The sequence below is a fragment of the Lepisma saccharinum genome, chromosome 24, assembly GCF_977018435.1.
Source record: "Lepisma saccharinum chromosome 24, izLepSacc3.1, whole genome shotgun sequence".
NCBI classification, from domain to species: domain Eukaryota; kingdom Metazoa; phylum Arthropoda; class Insecta; order Zygentoma; family Lepismatidae; genus Lepisma; species Lepisma saccharinum.
The window spans coordinates 37,852,956-37,870,062 of NC_139252.1; the positions used below are offsets into that span (position 1 = coordinate 37,852,956).

Below are 17,107 nucleotides of genomic sequence, written 5' to 3' on the forward strand. Positions count from 1 at the left end.
CTTTTGCATCCCACCGTACGTGCCAATACAGCCCACATTAACTTCTTCATTCATATCAGTTATCAGCGGATGACAGAGATGCACTTATGCTGTAATTTCGGGTGCGAAAACGCTACTCATTAACGTGAAAAGTCTAAAATTTTGCTAAGAGCGTGTAAATCAATCATCTAACCGAAACAACCTAAACCTCATTCCTATTCAGTTACAAGTAACGAATGAACACATCACTACATGACGTATTAGATCAATCACTTGATGAAATTTTATATATTTATACATATACAGGGTGTCGCAAAACTCTTTCAACAACGCTTGGGTGCTGGTAGATATCATTAAAACAGGTAACTTTTCCAAATAAAGTTTACCTCGAAAGCGCTTAGTTTCTGTGCTATAAGCGCTTAAAATCTATCCTGTACGTATGCAACCCAACACACCAAACGCTTGCTCTGACATAACTACCATAATTTGCTTTTCTGCCACCTTTGGCTAACCGCGAAGATGAGGATGATAGCTATGATGAAATAACAAATGACACCATTATCTAGGCCAGGATTTAAACTCGAGACACCTGGCGCCTTGGCGGTCTTTGCTAACAACATCACCACGGAGTGTTTCTTGTATCATGGAATATCAACAATTGCAAGGGACACGTAAGGTACGGGAAATCCACTAACAAACAAATGTAAATAATGCGCAAATGTGCAATACGAGGGCCCTTTACAGTTCAGCGCTTGACATAAGTATGCATTTCTTGGCTTTGGTTCTTAATAAGCACTAGTTTTAATGTGTGAATTGTTTTCATGTCTAAACGACGTTTTTCATTAAATTGAAAGTCGGCGTCTGTGGAGGAGTGGTTAGAACATCGCGTTACGATGCCAGGACTCTTGGATTCGAATCCCGGTTTGGGTATGAATGTTTGTGAGTGTCCATTCATCAATTTCATCATAGCATCACTCATCCCCATCTTCGCAAATTAGCCAAAAGTGGCACAAAAGTGAAGTAAAATAAAGCAAATCAATCAATCAATGAATCATTAAATTAAAAGAGCCTTGCAATTATTTCCTTATGATTGATTGATTGGATGTTTTAAGTCCATTTTATGCATAGTAAGTAAGGCTAATTGGGACTGGAGCTACAGTTTAAAGTGGGATCCGAACCAGTATGTGTCTCCACAGGGTATCGAACTCGGAACTCCTTGATTACAAGTCGACGACGCTACCACTGTGCCATCGGGGATGCCTAATGAGACGAACACGATTAGCAATAACGGTAGCACAGATAGGAATAATTTTCAAATAAATTGTAATAACATTACAGTCTGCGTGTTCGAAACGAGGCAGCAAACACATCATGTTTACATTTGTTCGTTCGTGGATTTCCCCATCTTACGTGTCCCTTGCAATTGTTGATATTGCATGATACACGAAACACTCCGTGGTGATGTTGTTAGCAAAGATCGCCAGGTGTCATTTGTTATTTCATCATATCATCCTCATCTTCGCGGTTAGACAAAGGTGGCAGAAAAGCAAATTAAAATAAACCAAATCAATCGATCAACTATGGAGATATTTTAGAATGAGTACGTAATCTTGAATTTCAGTCTGCCCATTATTTGTCTTGGTCAGTTTATAAATACTGTCAATGCTTCTTATACAACATCGCAAGTATCATTAATGTCTTGGATTTTGCTCAGGCAAGACTACCAAGTTGTTGTTTTCAAGTGGTCTCTCTTAACGAGGAATGCTAGTGGCAACCCTGCCACGCGCCCCTGGTAGTTATATCAGAGCAAGCGTTTGCTGTGTTGGGTTGCATACGTACAGGATAGATTTTAAGCGCTTATAGCGCAGAAACTAAGCGCTTTCGAGGTAAACTTTATAGGGAAAAGTTACTTGTTTTAATGATATCTACCAGCACCCAAGCGTAGTTGAAAGAGTTTTGCGACCCCCTGTATATATCGGAAATTGGATTTTTGTGCCTTGTGCATTTTTGTAAGGTAGGTGATCAAATCTCCAATGAGAGAAGAATTTATATATTTTTTAGAAATAACTCTTATAACTAATTAACAACATGTACCATACAAATATTTTGTAAAATTTCTTGTAACTTTTTTTGAAAAAAGAATTACAAAACCGGGTACATCTGTTCCAAAAGTGGTCCATGGGTACCAAAAGTGGCCCACTGCTTATATTTTCGTAGTCATGTTTATTATTTTTTTTTATAATTATTAGAGAAATTGTTAGTCATGCATTATGTACAGTACCGACGCATAACGAATTAAATAAAATAAAAACTTCCGGGAAAAAAATATCACTGAAGTATTTAACATATAAATCCAACATATTCATGAAAATCTGTGCAAATTTAACATTATTAGGTAATCTTTAATAATAAAACGTATTTTAATGTGAAACAAGTGTAAATTGCCGAGGCGAGTGTAACCTATACCCAAGGTAACCTGCCATGGGCCAGTTTAGAGACTCGCCTCTGGACTACGTTTTTCAACAAAAATTCGTATCGTTCCTTTAACACAAAAAACATTTTTACAATGTAACTATGTGATCAAAAGATACTTAAACGAGCTTTCAAAATATGTATGAAATATTAACATTCGTTAATTTCAGACATACACACACACATTTCTTACGTACCTTAAAATAACAACGAGAACTAATCTGCTTGATCCCTGACAAAATAACTTACATAAAATGGCTGCTGGCAGCCCGAGACGGTTGGTTTTCTGCATGGGGCACCAGAAGGGGACTGGGTACATTAATGTAGTGCCATTTGTTAACTTCGTTAAATATTAATATGATTTTGGTCACGATAATGTTGCCGTAAATTACATTAAAAAAAATAATGATTAATTGACATCATCATCATCATCTCAATAAACAACTAACATCAAGGTTATTAAAATTATATAACTAACATAACCTAGCAAGCAGAGATGAACTTACAGGTTAGTCAATAACCATTAGATAGAATTACAAAATTACGTCATATTATGAGATAAGTATTCTGTGTTTAAATTTAACATTTTAAATATCGTATTCCTGAATTAGGCATAGGCGTGATTTGCTTATAATATTGGTCTTACATTAAGAAATAACTAAATTCGTTGTAGATCGAGAAAACGACTATTCTTCATCCACTGAAAAAAATGTAGTTAATATGAACATAAACACGTAACTCCTGAGAAATTGGTCCTTTCCTATGTGTTAGTTGTGGTGTTATTTTTCTCATGAATATATTAATTAGAGACGATAAGTGCCTACCCGGGGGGGGGACAGTTTATTTCTTCTTGATAGATAAGGCTGGAGGGATAGTGCGGGAGCAAACAGTGGCAAAATGTGTGGGGGCAAGTGCCCCCTTAATCACAGTCACTGAATATATTGGCCCTAACCGTACAGCTCATAATATAAGCTGCCACAACTTCAATATACCAGTCACATTTATTTGATTTAGTTTCTGTTAATTTGCGCCGCTTTTCTGCCACTTTTACTTAATCGAAACGATGAAATTGATGAAGTGACACAAGCAAATAACTCCCATGCCCTGGGTCGGGAGTCGAACCCAGGACCTCGCCATCGTAGCGCTCTGTGCTAACCACTCCGCCACGGAGATCAGCAGTAGATACATTACGTGGTACGGATTTATCATAATATTTACTGTATTCCTAAGCGCAAGACTCCTGTAGATCTACCATTCGAACATCCAATAAGCCATGTTATTTATTTATATTCACTTCATTGTTATAGATGACAGAGAATACGTGAGAATGTTCGATAAATAGTTAACCTGAGGAAGTAAATGACTTGTTGTGTTAGACAGTCTTTTAATGTTTTTATTTTCATTTTTTTGCTAGTAACAGTGGAACAAATATTTATAATGAGTTCTCATCTCCCCTTCGAAAAGAATGTGATATATGCACGCCCTCTCTAGAAAGCAAGAATTTTCACTACGCACTGCTTCTATCTTAAATTGGACTCTCTTTACTTCTTTGGTAACCAAGAAGGCTCTTCCGATATCAAGATACAGTTAAGACAGAAAAGTCAACCTACCTTAATGAAACAGTGCTATAAATTTGTTACTGAAACGAATGGAAATTTAAATGGTTTTACTTTATTTATTTTTACCAGAGTTTCTATTATATTATTAATAAAACCGATGTAGATCAAGTGTGATAAATTAATGATGTTTTGTCCAAATTTACAAGATTAATGTAACCCAGTTTCGATCAAATATGGCATACTCATTTAACTTGGATCAAAGTTTTGTGGAAGATTGTCTTTTGTAAACGACTCTGCCATCTGCTATCCGAGACGTGAAATAGATGCACGCGAGCTTCGCTTTGTTGCCGACAGATGGCACGAGCGTTGACCTGGAATTCTCTTCAATTTTGACTTCTAAAAGCATCTTGTTGTATTACTTTTATCATGCTTCAAAGCATAGGTAATTACAGGTATCTCTTTTCCGTTATTTAGATTAAAATTAAATTATTGTGTTGTTGAAGAGAAGTGAAATAATGAGTACTCTTCCAGACATAATGAAATAGATATGATTAAAAAGTTACGTAATCATAACTGCTAATCGGGCCTCCCCGATGGCGCAGTGGTAGCGTCTTCGCCTTGTAATCAAGGGGTCACGGGTTCGATACCCTGTGGAGGCACAAGTGGTTCGGATCCCACTTTAAACTGTAGGTCCAGTCCCGATTAGCCTTACTGTGCATAAAGTGGACTTAAAACAACAAATCAACCATAACTGCTAATCATCTATTTATTAGTTTGTGGTGATGAATAACGAAAGGTAATATCTGGGTTATACGCTGTAATGTTTTACTATATTTAATCAAATAGAGTTTTAATTTACGATGTTTGTTTTCAAATTTTAAATTATTAGTACAGGTGCCATTATATTCAATAATTATTAACGAAGGATTCCTGACATTTAATTCAAAACTTAGATATTTCGACATGTGCGTGGGCGAAAAAAAAGTTATGTCATGGATCGCTGTTTATTTCGAAGTTTCCGCTGTGAAGCGGGAAAGGAAAAGTGATAGGCAGGACACGGTCTGTAGTTCATTACAGCAATGCTTGCCCTTGTGAACATTCCATTCTGATTTTATCTCCTGGATTTGCCAGGGTATAACTACGTAGCTAATAAGACACTATGAGCCGCCGACCCTTCTAAACTACACATAGTTTTGAATTTTTCAAAAAAGAAAACCCATTGCTGGATTGATTTCTTAAAACAGCCGATATTTTCATTTTCTTTTTTCCAGAAATTTAGTTAAGACAGAGATTTTAAAATATAAGCAGAATTCGGAGCATCCACAATGTAGTAAGAAAATGGTTTTCTTTCGTTATTTTGAAAAACATTGATCGATTTCACTCAAATGTAATACCAGGTTTCTTTATCTGATGACCTGATCCCGAATTCTCGATACGATAAACGAATCGTGAGATACGTTATACAAATTCCCTGAACTTATATCCGAAATCATGAATACGATTTCAAATACTACAGACAATATTCAAATCCTGTATCCAGTAATCTAATTCCAGATTCTGGATGCGATATATGAATTTTGAATTCGAATACTAGATCTACTGTCGAATCTTGGGTCTGATGTCCGAATTCTGAATACGATAGCTACCCGGATTTCTAATCCCGAACACGATATCCGAATACGATATCATAATATTGTATCCGATATCCTAATTCAGAATTCTGGGTATGGAGTACGAATCTTGAATTTGATGTCCGATTTCTGATTCCCGGATTCGAACAGATCCGTCCACCTTCAGTTTGGACCTGCCTTGAAGACAGACAACTTGCACACACGTCTTTGCTTTAGAAATAAAAATGTAAAAAAATAAAAGAGAGAACCGAGGAGCAAATGCACTTAAAACAAGACAAGAGCAAGACAAACTTTTACTTTTCCTTGTCGTCTCGCTGCTACTCAGTCAACCTGCAGCATCCCCAAGGGACACAAACTCAGATAAAAGGGTTCCCAGTCCTCGAAATGACCTGCAGCCACACCTGCAATATCTCCAGGAGACAAAAAAGATGAAGAACATGGGAAAAGGGCATCGTCGTAACATCTTGTAATGGAGTGGGCGAGGAAACGATGCGCGTGCACGTAGCAATGGATGAGCCCGTGCATCGTCGTGATGGAAAGATCATCTTCTTGCCTTCAGCGGGTTGGATTAAAGCCACCCGAACAAAATTCAACTGAACATGAAATAGTGCGTTCAATAGGCAAGACAATTGACAAATGTAGGGCTTTGAACAATGTTCTTATTGAAAAAAATAAATAGTCTCAAATTACCCTGACACACTGTTGTAGAAAAGCGATTTCATTTTTTACCGAAAGATGGCAGTGCGTCTAATAACAAAATGAAACAAGTAGATTTCCCGTAGTAAACATAATTTTTTACTTTCTGAGGTAGCGCATTTACATATCAAAGGTCTAATAAAAGTGTGTGTGGTTTCTCGGCATTGTAAATGTAATCTGACTCACAGAACAGAAATTGAATAAGCATTACGGTTGAGAAATATTTACTGGATGGGTGAAATATATATTCATGTGAATAAATTCGAGGGTTGGTTATACAAATTACGTACTTGGTTTACAATAGGTTGCAGTGCTGCAACATAAAGGGAAAATTTCATTAATTTTATTTATACCCAAACCATAATTACCTAAATGTTTTAAATATGGGGTTTGGGAAAAGTGATATCTTCCCACTATCATGCAAGCTTTTGAAATTATTTTAATAATTCCGTGAATAGCAGTGAATATTTTGACATTAAGTATATTCTTCGCAGTGTACAATTAACTGCAAATGATAATAATCTTAATTGTTCCCTGATTTTCATCATTTCAGTAATTACCAACATGCCAAGATTCTGTTGAAATACTTTTAATAATTACACTACTAGTGCTAATAATAATAATAGTTGGTGAATTTTTGTAATCGCTATTTCAATTTTCTTACATAAATGGAAAATTTGTACGGAAGAGGGAAATTTTGAATATTTGAAAGGGAAATTGTACTTCTACTTGTGGCAACACTGGTTGGTAGTAGAATTGAGTTTATAATTCGATATTGGGATATACTGTATCTTCTTTCCGGTGTCTTTATTCTTTATTTGTAGTATAAATACGATTAGACACATGCAAACAAGAAATTTCCGCGTTCTGTTTGATATATTTTATTTCAGTTGTAGTTTGCATTTTGAGAAGTTGTTTTCTCTTCGTCACATAACACAAATAAATAGAATTCTGTGCCTCGATGTTTGATAATTTGGATTCTTTAGCAACCTGCTCTAACACGTTGACAGTCAGCTGGAATAACTTTTCACTTCGAACTCTTGAATGTTAACGTTGGGTTTAATTAGAAAAGTGACATATGCTCTGATATTACTTCTTTAAGCTTTATTTGACACATTAGATCTAGTTTGTTGCCTTAAGCATCCATTTTCTGTATACACAAAAGGAAATGATGATAAAGTCTGTCAAATGGAAAACGGGAGAATCCGACTTTATCAGGTTAGTGACATCTTGGTGTAGCTACGGGAAGCAAATTTTCTTCTTCCAGTCAACTTGTGAATGCGGTTTTATTTCTTGCTCTCTGATTGGCTGTTGGAAAGTTACGGTGCTGTGATTGTGAGAATGTCTTATTTCCTATTTTTAGCGCAAATTTGCTGCTTTCTAATTTAATCTAACCTAACCTAACGTACAGCGCAAACAAGATATTCTCAAAATCACAGAACCGTAACTTTCCAACAGCCAATCAGAGAGCAAGAAATGAAACCGCATTCGCAGGTTGACTGGAAAAAGAAAATGCGCCTACGGGGTTATAATGCTCCATAACGCGCTAACGGGATATGCAATGCCTGCCCATACCCTCTGAAGTATGTGCGTGGAGGGGGTATATTCGCCTCCCCCTTGTTTTCCAATCTAAACGGGTTGTTCAGGGGAGGGAGGGCGATACATATTGGAAGCGTTAAGATAGACAGTAAGTGACACGTATGATGTCGTTGACATTCATTTCCAGTGTATAGTAAGAGATCGGTTAGTTCATCGAACTATCCCACTTAACTATTTTGTCTATGTTGGGGGGAGCAGGTTTATAGTATCCTTGCCTTGACTCATCTCACCCAACAAATCGTTAGGTGCCGGGGCTTGCCCCGAGATAGCTTCCTGGAGATGAGGCCTGCTCGATTGATTGATTTGGTGTTTAAAATCTGCTTTATGCACAGTAAGGGTAATTGGGACTGGACCTACAGTTTAAAGTGGGATCCCTACCACTATGTGCCTCCACCGCGTATCCTACCCGGGATCCCTTGATTACAAGGCGACGATGCTACCACTGCACCATCAGGCTAGAGGCCTGCTCGATAAAGGTTTAGAGTGACAGAGAGAGAGAGAGAGAGAGAGAGAGAGAGAGAGAGAGAGAGAGAGAGAGAGAGCTTTGCGAAACATTTCTTATGGAACTTCAAATAAAACAAACAAGAGAGCAAGGTTCACACGTACAATTTCGGTTTGCTTAACATTGACTTGAGATTTGGTACATGTTATTGCATAAACTGGAATATCCACTGTGATCACCGGCGTACGCAGCGGGGGTTGATGGAGCTACATCCCATCCAGAAATTTTGAGAAAATCATTTCTTTTTCAAGTAAAAGTTGTAACTCTCGAAAAACCAAAGTGGTAAATGCATATTCTCTTCATCCGGTTACCAATTTCATCTTTCAACAGCTTTTAAAACGAAAGTTGAAATTGGTAATAACGAATTATTTTATAGTCCCGCCCACTCTCTTAGAACGCCGCTGCATAATATCCACCTATGTGATCCCAGCCCCTTCGTACGGTAGTGATGCATCTTCAGGGTCACTACTCACCGGGAATTCCTAGAATTCCTGGAATTATGCGTGATTTATTGGCTCAGGGAATTCTGCTTGAATTCTGCTTGAATTTGTGTCCATGGACGTGAATAATTGCAACTTTTATTAATCCAAATCCTATTGAATTTATACATATTTATAAATGTCCTGAAGCGAGTTTTTCACAATTTAGTTTTTATTTTTATCGAGGAAGGAAACGAATGCTGTATGAAAAACAAAACAGAATTATCTCAGTAGTATAATTGGTACTACTATAAACTCAAGAAAGTATGAACCCCCTCTCAAGCAGATTTGCTATACTTAAAACAAGTTTAACATGAGCATATGAGCTTTTTGCTCAAGTGTGGAATCTTGTCTAATTCAAGATTTTTGTAAAAAAGCTCTCATGGATTCCATGAGAAAGTATGACCCCCTCAGATTGATGAGGCTACACTTACAAAAGGCACTTCTGTGAGATTGTTGTCCATAATTCTGTCAAAAATATGCCCCTCTTGAGGCCACACTTAAAACTTGGCCAAGACACACACACACACACATATACATATTTATTTCTGGTTTAAATTCAATTTGTTTATCTAATATTAAAACAATGTAATTCTTCTAGAATTGCTCCGTGACTCTCTCATTTCTTACATCATAAACATATGATTTTTCACCTATGAGAATAACGCTACATATGGTGTCATCTGGTAAAGCCTCATGGAATTCACAGATAATTTTAATATTTGTCCTGTCATTAACCACAACTTGTTTTCTTTTTGAAGTGTTAATTACGAACATGGGTCTTCGTGTCTTGAATTCATCTGGTGAATAGTACATGTCAGTATTGCCAGTAGTGACCCTTTTGAAAGCTGAAAAAGCTTCATATAATTTAAGAAAATCATCCTTGGAAATGTCTAAATTGTAATTTTCTCTAGGAAAGACTTCATTTCTGCCATTTTTAAGATATATGTTCTTGATGTTGCAGTTATCAAATCTACTTGAATTTTTTTCCTGATTGTTGTGTCTTCCAGTCTGAAACAGTACCACCACAAAATCAGGCATGTCAAATTGAATACTGGAGAATGAATTTGTAGCATCAAATTCATAATATGTGCCAGATGCGGGCTTCTGTACACATTGATATGTATAAAATTGCAGAGGAACCTGTGGATTTTTTACTATATCTGCTTTGTATTTAAGAGCATAACTGGCTTCATATTCAACAACTGGGATTCTTAGCTCCATAGTCTGAATAATGCATTTGCCTTCATCAGGTAGGGTATTGGGCAGAGCTTCTCCTGTAGGGTTTAATGTGCTGTACCTCATCAAAGCATTATTATCATTGGCAGCTCTTCTAAATGTGATTCTTAACCCACCCTTCCACATAATATCTTTGTAATCTGAGAAGAATCCTGGCAACAGGCGCATAGGGAACAGCACTGTATGGTTCTTGGATAATATCTTATCACCAGCTTCAAATCCACCTATTTTGTAGTAAGAAGCTTCGGTTTTGGATAATTTTAATGTGGCCAAAGCTGTGGAGGTAATGCCGGGATAATCTATTCTGTTTATAACAACACCATGCTTTCTGATCTCAATTTCAGAGAACAGATGCGGCACAAAATTGTCCACCAGTCTTATATTTGAATTTGCCGGATAATCTGTTCCATCGAGCTTTACAACATCAAATTTGATGTATAGATCTGCTCTGTGGGGGTGTATAAAGCCGTCCCCTACATCAAGATCAACCTCAATCTCTGTGTTGGGTTGATTTAAATTTGCAAATGTCCTCCTGTTTGGGGGGAATGATTGTAGCTCATAACTCTCAATATTTTCCATCGTATGTATTTTTATTTAAATGTTAATCTCTATGATAGCAGTTGTTGTGGCTCCAGCAAAATCAACTAATTCTTCTTTTTCATTAGTGACCATCAATTCAATGTAATCTATTCTGTTATGACACACAGGAAAATATAATGTTGGGGATGGATTGTAGATGATGGGCTCCATGAATTCGGAATTAGGTTTGAATGTTGCAATGATGCCGGTTTGTTTGTGAGTGCCTATGCCATTTGATTTGGTGATCATACCCTCGGCCACATTACAGTGAATGTTCAGAGTCTCTATGGCCAAGAATTTGGGTATATTCATAGCAGTGTGTTTGATGCCTGCTTCAAGTTTTGTGTTGTTCTCAAAGCCTAACAGCTCTCCTATAGTATCCAGATCCACTGTTTCTGTGGCAGATACAATCTCTACTCTGTGAGTGACAGAATTTTGACTTAACACCACACCTCTGGGTAATTGAGCATTTAGAGTGGACAGATTATATTGCCCTGGAGTGATGACAATTTTTTGATCCCCTACTGCAATTTTGTTGTTGTGGTGTGTAATATTAGGGATCAGGTACATGCCGTAAAATGCTCTGAGAGCTATTGTTTTGGGATACACTATGTCATCATGCAATTTGAGTTTCAATATTGAATTTTGGCTGGTGAGATGGAATACCCCCATGATGTTTCAGATACCACAAGGCTTTTTGAAAATTTTCAATTGATGGTTTATTTATTTGAGACATATATCTAAGAACTGATAAACACAAATGTCCGCAATTAACATCTTTGAAGTTTTGAACACGGGCATTATTGTAATAAAGATTAGCTGATTTTAGATATTTTACTAAATTTTCAGGAGGAATACCTCCAAATGAATCAAACACAAATGCCTCATTGTTTAAATATTTAAGATAACAGATCCAGTGAGTGCCCTGATTTTTGTACTCATCCAAATTAACAATGCCACACTCTTTGTTGAGTGGTTGTTCTGGTAAAGAATCAGACATGTACACACCTCTAAAATTTTTGATGCCCAGTGGCTTGATTAAAGCTTCAATATCTTGGTTTGTAAGCGGCTCTTGTTTTTTTTAAACTTATTCATGGCTCTCTTAACACCTTTGCCTTTTTTCTCCATGGCCAGGTTATGGCGCCTCTGCTCATCTAATTCTGCCCTATTCTTCTTGGCATCTATTACTGTTTTTGCTATGGCGGCTGATCCCCCGGCCAAGCTCCCCACAGCCCCGAGAGCAGCTAAGATGGCAGGGATAGTAAATATGAATCCCCCTGTATGTGATTTTTTTCTTGATTGCTGTAATTTTTTTAATTGGGGGGTACTAAGCAACAATTTCATACCATGTCCCTTTGCAAGACAAGAGCTTTTTTTCTTGCGCTGCTTTTTGGTTAAAAGACTGTCAATAGTTTTAAGAGATTTGAGACCTGCATAAGGTATTTGATACATAACACCCTTGGCCTTCATTGTAGGTTTATTATATACATGTTCACAACCCCCACCCCAGTTTTTGTTTGGTGCTCATAGCTATGGTGGTTCCCAATGCTGCTATTCTCTCACTCAAAGAAGCATCTTTGCTTACAAATCTACCAAATGCAGCCTCTTCTAATTTCTTGTCTGCAACATGTCTCTTGTCAAGATCAGAATGTGTGTTGTATGCTATGTCATGGTCTCTACAAGCAGCATCTAGAGGATTAACACCAGGATCCCCTCTGTTTAATCTATGATCCAGTTTTGTGCCTGGACCACAATACTGATAGCCTGGAATGTGTAGTTCAAATGGCAGCTTGTTTATAATGTCATTAACCAGGCCCCGACCCTCAGAAATATTCCAAAATTTGGGGGGTAGAGTATTAATAATTTTTATGAGATATCCAATCCCCTTAGGGTCATTCACTATAAAATTAGACAATTTGGTGCTTATCATGTCCATAATTCCAACTTTTTCATTGTAAAAATTGTGGTTCCCAGCATTTTCCTCCCCAGCTATTACCAATAACCTATCTACAAGTTTCCTGACATCATCAACCCACACAAATTCTTTGGGCAGGGTGTTGTATTGTTTGATTCCACTACCTGTCTTGATCTGTGACCATATGGGCTTGATTAAATTATTGTATTTTGCCCCACTGCTAGACTTGACTCTTTTTTGTGTGGGATCATTGTTCTGGTATAGAGCATCTGATTTTATTAATATTTCTTTGTAATGTTCATAATCTTGATCTGTATAGCTGCCAGGCCTTTTCCTAGTCATCAGTTCCCACAATCCAGGTGTTCCGGGGTACTTAACAAAAGCACCTTTTTCTCCGAGACGAGATTCTGAATAAACAATCAGATCATCTCCCATAAATGTTACTCTGAAATTGCCAATTCTATGTATGATGCTGCCATCAAGCTCTGTGTCAGCATATAAGCCAAACACCTCATCTTTATTGTCTTTAGGTGTGGTTAAATATTTTTGAGCAAGAAGACCCAATTCAATAGGATCCTGAGTAGCTTCAATTCTTCTAGGAGCAATAGGACTAGGTGTATGAATACTGGAAAGTGGGGTGAATGGATAATCTAATATGTTTCTTGCAGCTACAGGTACAAGCTCTGTGATCAAATCTTGATTTTGCTCTGTAACAGTTTTGATATTCTTACCTAAATTATTAATAGCATCAATTACAGGCTGTTCTGTTTGTTTGTGTTTTTCATAAATTCCCCGGTTCTCTGATTTCCATCCCTTAAATCTTTTTACAAGATAATCTCTTAACTTAAGATCATCAATGATTGGCCTTTTCATGGTTATTTATATACGTTTCAACGTCTAGAAAATCGTTGATTTTATTTCTGTATTTGCCGCTACTGGGTGTTCTTGTCATATCAATTGTGACAAACCCATAACTGTCCTGGTTCCAGCACCTGCTGCAAAACTTGGAAAAATCATTGTAGCTCAAGTCCCCACCTACATATTCATCATGTATGTGTTTGAGGTTTGTATGATCTTGATGAAACACACATATAAAATTGCTGTTGTCTCGGATCAGCTGCTTCGGTATTTTTGAAAAAGTCTGTGCCAGGTAGAAACAATCAATATTTTTGTGTCGGCCCTGTGTAAAGAAATTTCTAACCTTGTTTTGATTATCCAGTATAATGTCATCAAACACAACAACAGAATTATCGAGACATTCATGAAGTGGCTTAACATCTGGTTCAAAAGTAGCAATATCCAATCCATCATATAGCTTCATCAGCTGCTGATATTTTAATTGTTCCAAGCTCTTAGAGAAGACATACAAGTGCCTGTTTTTCCAGTCTAACCAGTTGGGTGCTAATAAAAAATTATCAACCATTAGTGTAGTTTTACCACAAGCAGATGGCCCAACAATAAGACACCTAATATTATCAGGCAGCAATTTTCCATTTCTCTTATTCTGTTGTTCAGGTTCTGGCAGCCTTTTTATAACATCCCAGGTGCTCATATTATCACTTTGTCTGCATCGATCCAGCTGTTTTCCGGATGACCCAGCCATTTGACAAGTAACTTGTTGCCTTTTCTGCGGATGATTTTTTCTATGAGATATGTGTCAGGCTGTTTAGTTTTGCTGAGTTCTTGTTCCTAGAACCTGCCTTTGAGAATTTCTCCTCGGTGATCTTTTATTATATATGTGTTAAGGGTCCCAGGTTTAACTTGAACCACTGTAAATAATTCAGAGCTCCAGTTTCTTGTAAAGCCTCTTTTGAATAAGTGCTTATATTTGCTGATTCTTACTTGATCACCCACCCTGTATTTGGCCTTTCTTGTTGTTGCCTGGTATCTAGGATAATAAACAGTTCTGATCAATTTTTGCTCATCAGATGAAGTTACTTCAGAGGGTTTCATGTTGATTGTGGAATGGACCGAGTTGTTATATTTATGTAGAAGTTCTGGAAGAATATTAAGCCATTTATAATTACCTTGGAGGGTAAATTGTTTATACATAAGATTTTTTAAGGTTCTGTTGAATCTCTCTACAATTGAGGCTTTGAGGTCACTGTAACTCGAATAATGTTTTATTGCCTGGCTTTTAATAAATTGTTGGAAGACAGAATTATAAAATTCTTTGCCATTATCTGTTTGCAAATAGCGCGGTGATCTTCCTGAATGATTGATGATTGTCCCGATGGCTTCTGTAACACATTTTCCAGTCTTGGATTTGAGTGGCACAGCCCAGGCAAATTTTGAAAATGTATCTATTACAGTGAGTAGATACTTGTAGCCCTTGTTGATTTTGTCTAAGTTTTTCAGCTGTCCACTTGCCATCTCAATCAAGTCCCCTTGCCATAAATCATCTATGCCCTTTGTGACTACTGGGAGTCTCTTATAATTATGTCTGGCTTGTCTGTGTAATTCATCAACAATAATTTGTCTAGACATAATATGAAAACAAGAATATTGCAACTATGGGGTATTCAGCAGCTGATACTACAGGATTTTCTAAATATAATTTGTCTCCAATATGTATTTTAAATTCCAGAGAGCCATCATCTTCAACATATGCTGTTTCTAATGTATTGGGGTCTGTAAAATCCTCTAACTCTACACTGGTGATTTTCACTTTGTTGTCAGCATTTGTTATTGATAAGGTGGGGTAGTGGTGTGCCTGTGGTTGATGCCAATATTTGATCTTGATTGGTCTCAATGTGCCCCCAACAAAAAACTGGTAATAAAATTGTACAGGGGACAGCATATATATTTTGCCACCTGGTGTAAATGGTGAATCATATTCTTTGTTGGGGATGCTGTACAATTCAAGAATTACTGTATGTTTTGGATTCTCGATTATGCCTGTTATTTCCTTTTCTGCTGTAAGCAATCTGCTTGTTACAGATTCAAGGTGCTCGTTGATGGTCCTAACAACATCATCGTGGCCTGGCTTGATTTTTATGTCCACGACAAGTTTCTTGTATTGTTGCACAATTTCTTGAAGCTGGGTGGCAAAAACAGACAGGGCATTTGCTTGATTGGATTCCATGGTCCCTAGCTGTTGCTTGATATTAGCTACAATTTGTTGCAAATTTTCAACAACTGCCAATTTTGAATTTTGAGCAGTAAGATCATGGACCTGTCTTCTGATATCCTCAAACAGGGCATGCAGTTCATTAATATGTTGATTTGTTGGTAGAGTGGCCACTGTCTGAGTGAGATGTTTGATCTCTGTCTGGATATTCTTGATATCTTCTGATTTCAATATCCTATTCACTGCCCTCTTAATATTTTTAAGTTCCTGTGATGTAGGGAGATTTGATACTGTATTTTGCAAATATTCAAGTGCCAATTTCACATTGTTTAATTCAGATGCATCAGCCACATTTTGCATAGCATTTTGGAGCAGGGCTATATCTGCCTGAGAGGGTGTTGATTGTTGTAAAATTTCAAGCTTTGTTTGGATATCATCTATCAAGTGATGAAAATGAGATAGTTCAGATTCAGTGTTGAGGTTTTCAAGCTTTGTGATTTGGTGCTGGACACTAACAAGTGTGTCTACAATACCGGGCAATCTGGATTCTTGTACATTTGCCAAATCACTTTGCACTGCTGCTATTGTACCTTCAAGATGGGTTATGGTACTTTGAATTTTTCCAAAATCTTCATATGTTTCGAGTTGCAGCTTAATGTTTGCAACACTCCGAGTTATTGCATTCAAAGCATCAGAAGATGGCAAATTGTTCATAAAATTTTCAAGTGTCTCAATTTTTTCTTTAACCTCGGCTATGGCATTGTGCAGAGGATCCAGATTAGGTATCTGGAGTGATTGAATCTGTTCCTTTAGAGTGGAAATCACTAGATCAAAATCTTCTTGTGATTTTATGCTTTTGACAATTGTTTGGAGCTGTGTCTGGACATTATTAATCTGCTCCTCCAATTGCTGTTTCAATTGCTCAGAGTTGTTAGCCTGGGTCTTAAATTTGGCTTGAAGAGCTGCTACAGCTTCTTCTAAACTTTGAAAATTATCTAATGTTGCCAGATCAGTATATTTCTGAAGCAACAGTTTGAGTTCGGAATCAATTTTAAGAAGAGGGTCCATGCATTGTGATTGCAAATTTGTAATTTCTAATTGAAGACTGGCATTGAGTGTGGTTTGCAAAGCTTGTAAATCACTTCTTAATTTCTTGACTCTGACATCAAGCATCAGAATCTCATCACTGTGATCTTCATGTCTTGTATGGCCAAATATATCATTAGGCATTTTTGTTTTAGTGGTTATTTATTATTGAATATCTGATTCTTAATTCTATAAAAAAGGGTATAAGCTTGTCATAAGATCCAGGGACCTCAATATATAAGCAGTCACCAGCAGAAACAGTATATACAGTGCCAGAAATCATGTTTGAGTGCTTAATTCT

The 17,107-nt window shown here is 37.0% G+C and overlaps 1 protein-coding gene across 1 annotated transcript in view; it reads left to right on the forward strand.

Moving 5' to 3' along the window:
• LOC145978248 (uncharacterized) overlaps positions 1 to 17,107 on the forward strand; it is a 321,631-nt gene that overhangs the window by 41,965 nt on the left and 262,559 nt on the right. The window lies entirely within an intron of this gene.